The following is a 9,008-nucleotide window of genomic DNA, read 5'->3' as shown; positions in this document are numbered from 1 at the left end:
CAAAACCTGAGGGATAAGAAAGTTTGAAAATGATTTAGATAATATTTGAAATGATGGAAGTACAAGAGGAAATGAGAAAATAAAAGAAGAATTCAGCAATGGGATAGAATGTAATATCCTTCTGACTTCTCTGTCTGTGAAATTTCTTCTCATTCTATAATGATCTGCTCTAATGTCACTTCTTCAAGTATTTATGAATAGGCCACAACATTAAAAAATGAATGATGCTTTCCTTGCATTTTTGTATTACTTCCAAGGTAGCATTTAGATTTGGTGATACTTATGACTCCTGTACCATATAAAGTCTTTAGTGGCAGGAAACATGCACTAGTAACTTTTGCTGTCAATGTCTACAATAATTTGAGGTGTGTGTATATGCAAACCATGTTTTTGAATTGAGTTAAATTGATTTTTTAAAAGTTCTCAGCCTCCTTACTCATAGGTAAGAACTTTTCATACTTTGTGATTGTGTGATAACTACTTTATGTTAGAATTATGTCTAATTCATATATCCTTGGATGTGATTAGGAATGTTTTTAAACTCTAAGATCATCGTATATTTACTTGCAAAATGCTAAAAATAAAATGCATATTTTTAAGTATCTTTGCATTTAGAAGAAACACAGATTTTCAGTCTGGCAACACAAAAATATATTAAAATAATATAGATTTTATAAATAAATACACAATGCATTTTCCCTGTATTCTTTACTTTCTCCCATCTTACTAAACAACCTTTAATGAGTTATATTTTAGAATAGTAGCAAAACTGAGACACAATTTGAAGCAAACTGCTTGAAATCTTTTTAGCTTAACCTTAATGAAATCACAAAAACAATTTTGATATCAAGGATTAAATCTACATTGGTACTTGGACCTGGGTTTATGTTTGTTTGCTCTGAGTGGAATGCATTTTTCCTTTCAGGTTATTGGAAAATGTTTAATGGTATCCTGAATATCAATTTTGAATAGAAGTCTAAATTAAAAAGCAGAAAAGAGAAACTAAACCTTGTTTTAGTTATGAGTAACTGAAGTCATCTCACTATTTTATTTAAGCAAAAAGCAGTTAACTTTTAGTTAATAATGTATTAGAAAGACATGCATTAAATTCTAATGAAGCTGTGCATGTGTATAATTACTATTCAAATTTGCACACAACTACTGGTAAAATTGCTATAATTGTGTTTGCAAGTGTGGCTGAAAAAAATGACAAATGAAAATCCATTTTCACAATTTTTACAATTCTTTCTTATAACCATTTCTAGAACTGAGTTTTCCATTGTTTTCAAGTCAGTTTCAGCCTCAACATTATAGTCCAGTCTGTTCACATATGGCTTAGGTTGGAAATTGCTAATTAGTGCAGACAAATTCATTTATTCATTCTGGTTCTTTTTCAGGTGTTTAGGTGTTCTAAGTTGAGGGAATTTTACTTTGAGTTGTAAAGCACTTTCTTTGCATTCTTTCTGTCTGAATTGCAGTTCTCAGATCTGAAATAAGGAACTCATTAGAAGACATTTTAGGTACCCATCGATTATTTAAAGCACAGTGGTATTTCAGGTCATGCATCTTCCAGAAATGAAGACTCTATAATTTGGTTAGCAGTGAAAAGAAAATATTAATTGTTCCATGTTTGTTAACCTGAAGCATATAAATTAATGGTAATGTTATCCCAAAATTGAACACCTGCCCAGAGCTATAGGACACAGACATAAAAAATCTTAAATGCAAACTCTGTATCTGTGAAAGAATTGATGAATACAGCTAAGCCCAACTTGTAAAACTGGTGAAGATTTGTTTGTTTCTGCAGAGGTCTCTGCTTCTCTGTGGAATGCCTACTTAAGACAAAGAGGTATTCAGCTCATGACTCAAATATTTTGGAAGTTCTGCTGGAATTTACATTGACTAAGAATGCTGTGGGGAAATGATTCATCCTGAAAGAAAATTGTGTCTAATTATGTACCTTCTCCCAAACTTTATATTCTATCATTCAAAAAAAAAATCATTGTCTTTAGTTATTTAATGATGAATTACCTGAAAATCATAATATTATTAATACTATTTATACATGTAGAATAGCATAATTATGTTATCATAAGCATTATTGGAACCTGACTGTTTCTTCTATATTTGCCATTTAGTACAAAATAAACAGAGGAAATAATGCTGACAAAATTTCTAAATAGGCAGGTGCAGAGCGATTATTCTTTCTATCATAGAGCAAAATTAACCCTAGGCTTTTTCTAGACAATGGATCCCCAAAGTTTTTTGATAATACAACCCACCATTAAAATATTTTTGGACAAATATCCCCAAATATGTTTAGTTATTTATAAATTATTTACACATACTTTTTTTTTTTTTTTTTTTTTTTTTTTGGTACGCGGGCCTCTCACTGTTGTGGCCTCTCCCGTTGCGGAGCACAGGCTCCGGACGCGCAGGCTCAGCGGCCATGGCCCACGGGCCTAGCCGCTCCGCGGCATGTGGGATTTTCCCTGACCGGGGCCCGAACCCGCATACCCTGCATCGGCAGGCAGACTCTCAACCACTGCACCACCAGGGAAGCCCCAAATACTCTTTTACTGATGCAGTATGTACTACATTGTAAACCATCACAAAATACAAAGATGTTATAAGTGATTAAAGATTTTAATAATTACAGATGTACATTTATACTTCAAATTGTCTTTTTGATGACTTCGAAGTTTTTTACAAACCTCTTGTCATATTTAGACCATCACTGTTTTTGTGTGGCAGGGTGGCAGACCAGAAGATTGAACTTGATTGATAAGTATCAGTTCTGCCATTTTCTGATATTTGCTCATGTTTGGATTATTAATCATATGTTATCTTTAATATATGTTTATTTGGCAGAAATATTTGTAGGCCACTTGCCCATTTGTAAGCATTGTATTAATTAATTAAGCCTATAAAATATATAGTATGTAAGTCCATTCAACTGTGCACATGCAAACTTCAATAAGTCAGAAAATTCTCAGCAAATAGAAGTGTGACTCTGTCAGTCTCTCCGGGATGTGGAACTTCTACTGTTTACGCAGGAAGCATTGCATGCCATCTGTGATATGTGACAGAAAAAAAAGGGACTAAGTAAGGAACCAGTGTTAGTCTGCATATTCAAACTCTCCAAGGGATTGTCCCCAGTTTGCAGGCAGCCTCCTTAGACCATTTGTCTTCCAATTGGGGTACAGATAGCCTGGGGTTACAAGATACAACAAGCTCAGATGCTTTTAAGGAAATTCATTTTCTGATCCTCACTGCCTTATGGATTCTTTCCTAAGACTGATTAAGGTTTCTGAGTCAAGCAGCTTCTTTCCTACACCTCCCTTCTCTAGTACATTTAACCACACCTTATATTAAAAGGATAGGTTTGCATAAAATTCTGTGGAGGCACTGGGATTGAACATGATCTAAAGAAGTAAAGACCACATAGTATTATATTTGTTCATGTATTTCTTTTTAATTATTAATGTTGTGTTTCAAATCATTATTATATTTAGATCTCACTGTATGTTATTAAAAGACTGACATAACCTGTTCATTTTTAAATGGCAATATTTAATGAGCAAAATTTCAAAAGTTTTAGCTATTTAAACTGTTAGAACTTAATTGTCAACCTAAAAATTTTCTTGAAAATACTTGTTTTATTCTAAATTATTGTAGGGGATATATGAGGGGAAAATACTTTTAAAAGACACTGCTTTAGCCGGGCACTATCATTTTAGCATCAGCGTATATTGGAAGTTAATATTTTTGAATGATAAGATACAGTCAGATTTTAGCCACCAGATAATAGTGTCCTGGTAGGAGAAAGAGGGAGGGATGGAGAGAGAAAGAGAGAGAAAAAGAGAGAGAGAATAAATATGAGAGAAAGACAGGAGGCTTTTAGAGCTGATGTAAAACTGATAGTTATTTATAGGTTTAATTACTGATATGGCTGAATGCAATCAACAATAATTCTGTGTCATGTCTCCTAGATCTTCCTAATGGATCATGTGTTTGAGGAGAGTCTTCTATGTCAAAGTGATTTTTAACGTAATTGTTTTATTACAATTATAATTACTATTATCACTATTACTGTTACTACATGGATGTTTAGGGTATAGGACAATTGACCAATTTTTCATGGGTCATTATATGCCACAGTCCATATAGTCAAATTTGTAAGACTGTATGTGAGTTTTGCATTCATTCTGGATATGCTAACAACTACTACATTATCTTTAACAAATATTTTTTTTATTGTAAAATCTTGCTTTCATCATTGATGCTTCCAAATAGTTCCAGGTAGCAAGTTGCTATTTTCATAATACCTCTGCATTAAATTAAGGAAAACCTCACTTTAAGCTCTCATTGTTTCTAATTAGCAAGAAAAAGAAAATTTTTCAATAAATAGAAATCACACAGATGCATGCACATATTGCATTTTAGAAGGAAGACATAATGAACCAGAATTATTCACTTAGGGAACATGGAAAAAATAAACGATTAAAAATAATCCCATTATCCAAATGCCATGGTCTACATTGCTATACTCTATGAGTATGTAGGAAACCAGAAAATATGAAATTCAATTCAAAAGGTAATATTTTAATAAAAGAACATTTTGTTATGAAGACTTTGTCCTAGTGATGTTTACTGAAAAGCTTTTTGATAATGATGACAGGTTTTTGTTTGTTTGTTTTTTTGTTTTTTGCGATAAGCGGGCCTCTCACTGTTGTGGCCTCTCCCATTGCAGAGCACAGGCTCCGGACGCGCAGGCTCAGCGGCCATGGCTCACGGGCCCAGCCGCTCCGCGGCATGTGGATCCTCCCGGACCGGGGCACGAACCCGTGTCCCCTGCATCGACAGGCGGACTCTCAACCACTGCGCCAGCAGGGAAGCCCCCTGCCTCAATATTTTGATATTTGTTTTACTCACTTCTTTTTCAGGTTTCCCTCATCTTGGAGTCCCTGCCTTTTCTTCTCCTATACAAATCTCAACTTTCCGTCCAGATTCTAATAAAGTTCTGCAACTTTTCTAAGCCTTTCCTGACAATCCCCATCCCTTTTTCATGTCAAACCCTTCTCCACAAAATCCCAGTCCCATCTCCTATCATACTGACCCCTCACTCACATTGTCCTTCCCTGCTCCTTTTCTGACATGCTAAGCTTACTTCCCCTGATGCTTCTTCATTTATTTACCTATATTCCTGAAACTCTATTAACCCTAAAATCCCTCATAGTTTTCATCCTTATTTCATTCAGATCTCTTACTATGTGACATGTCTCAGAACAGAGTTCCCCAATTACCCTGCTTAAATTAGTTCTCCCAAAGGCTATCATTCTGCATCCCCTTATTTTGCTATATTTTTATAGTGTTTACAATCTGATCTGATATGTGATATATCTGTTTATTTATTCATTTTCTGTCCCCTTCCCTAGAATGTAAGCTTGCACAGAGTAGGGGATTGGTCTATTCTATGCTCTATATCTAGCCATAGAACAGTGTCTGATATATAAATGGGGCTCTATAAGCATAGGATGAATGAATGAATCAGTGAAGCACCCTTCTGAAATTTTATATTAATGGCTGTTAAAACCAAAACCACTTTTAGTACCTTTCAGATGCATTGCCTCATTTGAGCCTCTCTCTCTCTCTCTCTCTCCCTCTCTCCCTATTTCTCTTTCACATATTTTACTTAGAGATGAACACAACAAACCTCAAAATTACCCTCTTATGAAATTGCAGAGGTAGAGTCCACGACTTTTGACTCTGGACCCTGAATGACTACCACAATGACATACACACACCATCAGACAGTATGCAGATTCAGTCTTAAATGTAATACCTAATTATTACTTCTTTAGTATTTGCCCATTATGTTAATATGCTTGCTTCTTTATAACTACATTGTAACCCTGTTGAAGAAAAGATCCTACCTTAATATTACAGCAAGAGCTTGCATTTGCTCAAATATTTCCACTGATTTACTCACTTATTATTTGTTCAGAAAATACATTCCTTATAGTTCAACATAGTATCAGTTAAAATTTTTGCTTTAAATATAACATGATTCCTTGATTACATACAATATACGTTTTACACTTTAACAACTATTTTCTAACCATTGTTTAATTAAAATACAAACAATGGCAGTGTTTTACATTCAGTGGACAGCAATAAAAACTGAAAGCTCTTACTTGTTCTGTGGCATATTTACTTAGTCTGAAATGAATACTGTTTGAATAAATTCATTGAATAAATACATGACTAAATGGAATTTTGTCATGCCTTTTCTTTCTTTGAGCGACACACCATGTGCCACAAAATGCTGCTACCTTTCACACATTGGGTAGCTTCATTTATATTTGAACATTTTCTTCTCATACAAAATGTTCTCAAATAGTTGTAAAGCAGTAAGGAATAATTTAACATCATGGTAATAATTTATGCTGCACTTTTTAAACAAAACGCTCTTTTCTCCATTAAGTCATGTAAACTATGTATAGGGTTTGCATTAAAATACAATGCTTGCATTGAAGCACAATAGAAAGCTCTCCTAGGGATTGGCCTGTTTGAGACTTCTTACATACTTTTATACTCTGCTTTTGGATTGTAGAATCATGTACTTTTTGATTCTTAGGGATGGTTTCTCTAACTAGCTTTTGCAGTGTTAAAACTTTAACCATTCAGGATGTTTTCTAATCACCTTTTCTAAAAGGAAAAAGTGACTATATATTTCTTTAATCTTTGATTCCAATTATCAATTGTGCTTGAGATACAATTTTCCACTCAATAGGAAACTTATTCCCAGATAGATTTTTCTAAAGTAATACCCTCTTTTGCAACTCTTATCCCCACATCCTCCTTTATTTCCCTTCACAGCCCTTATGCACCTGATATATATTAACTGTTTTATTTTCTTATTCTCTGCCTCCTCTTCTAGAATGATATGCTGCGTGAAACCAGGCACTTTTTGTCACTGCTTTTTCAAAAAATTATTTTATCTCTAAGTCCTAGTATATAGTATGATCCATCAACATTTCTTGAATGAAAGGATGAATACATAGATGAATTCAAGTTTCATTTCTAGTGAAATGAAAATTAGCTATGTTGAATCTACCAAGTTTCAAAAAGATTCATCACACTTGTATGCTATTTCAATCCAGAATAAAAGCTAAGTTACACATACTTTTAAAAAATATGATTAAAAAGGACCATAAACCTGTCCTGTAATTATTTAATTGCATAATCTTAAAATTTAAATAAATCAGTTAACTCATTTTTTAATATTCTTTAAAGTCACATGTCATAGCTTATTCCTGTTCTGTCACATACATTTCTTGCAAAGATGATTTGAGTTCTCATTTAGAAACACTGGCAACTTATTTTAAAATAGCCTATTTGTTCTTCTCTTGCTAGATGTGTGAGACACAGAAATAGAACACTGTGTGATGGAACAGATGCTGTAGCAATGGTGAGTTTATATGAGGATGCTGATGACAGATGCCACCTTAAAGCATTAGCCAATAAAAAACATGGGTATTACACTACTCACAATTACTCATATAAGCTGGGCTGTGGGCAATCCCAACTGCACAATCTCACTCTTGTGTGCTGTAAGTGATCTTGTATTATGGATATAATAAATATCCAAAATTAATTTAAAAGGAAATAACGAAAATTGTATTTTAAGGCATGTAGCATGAATCACCTCAGGTTTTTTCTTAGGGAAGTGCTTTATTCTCTATGGCAAGAAGAAAGAAACTAAAACCAAAATTTATTCAAAACAGAATCCACTGGAGATAGTTAAGTAACTTTGAAGATTAAACCAAGAACACATTTTTCAACAGAGAATATATTAGTTATAATAGTCAGGAGTATATTCACCAGGATTATTTTCCCTTTTTTTGAACAACTTACAAATATGAACAGTTGAAATCCTACTAAAATTAATTGGAGGGAATCTCCAATTATTTTGTTAGTGAGGAATTATGTTTTATTCTAGATCACTAAAAATAAATGTGCATTTCACTTAAAGTAGTTTTATTTAGATAGTTTGAAAATATTGGTTCAAGGACACTTTTGAACCTGCATATATAAAATAATTAACTTGAAAACCAGTCAATATATTTTGGTCATCTTACAGTCCTGTCAGAATTCCATTTCACTAGGTTTTCTATTTCTATTATTGATTATTTCAGCAGCAGAGGTAACTCAAATGAACAAATTATATTTGCCTTGTTCCATTATGTCAAGTTTGGATGGCTCAAAACACAGATTCAGAGACAAGAATTCGGGTACAAGGAATGTATGTGAGAGAGTATCCCAGGAAGTGCAAGTAAGAAAGTGTGAGGCAGGGAAGAGAAGCTTGGGTTATGGGCACTTAGCCCTCTAAGACCCTCTGGAAAATGATATAGAACAGGCTTCAGAATCTTCCTTCCAGAAAAGGGAAATCTTGTTATTATTCATTGACCACCCCATTCCCCATTGTTTCAAGGTCCAAGCAAGTTCTTAGGTACCAATAAAGTCTTCAACAATAATGTATTGTATTCTTAAAATTCACTAAGGGGATAGAGCTTACGTTAAACATTCTTACCATCATGCACCTACAAAATCATCATCATTCTCATCTAGGGGATGGGAGGAAACTTTGGGAAGTAATGGAACTGTCTATGGCATTGAGAGTGGTTCAGTGATGATTTCATGGGTATATACTTATCCCAAGACTCAAGGAGTTGTGTACATTAAATATGTACAGCGTCTTATATGTCAATCATACCTCGATCAAGTGATTAAAAAAGTCCTCACAAGACAAAACTAAAGAAGGTCTTACTTAAATAGACATTTCTCCAAAGAAGATATACAGATTGCCAACAGACACATGAAAGTATGCTCAATATCACTAATCATTAGAGAAATGCAAATCAAAACTACAATGAGGGATCACCTCACACCAGTCAGAATGGCCATCGTCAAAAAATCTACAAACAATAAATGCTGGAGAGGGT

Source organism: Grampus griseus (genome assembly GCF_964374135.1).
Source record: "Grampus griseus genome assembly, chromosome: 4".
NCBI lineage: Eukaryota > Metazoa > Chordata > Mammalia > Artiodactyla > Delphinidae > Grampus > Grampus griseus.
This window is presented reverse-complemented; position numbering follows the sequence as displayed.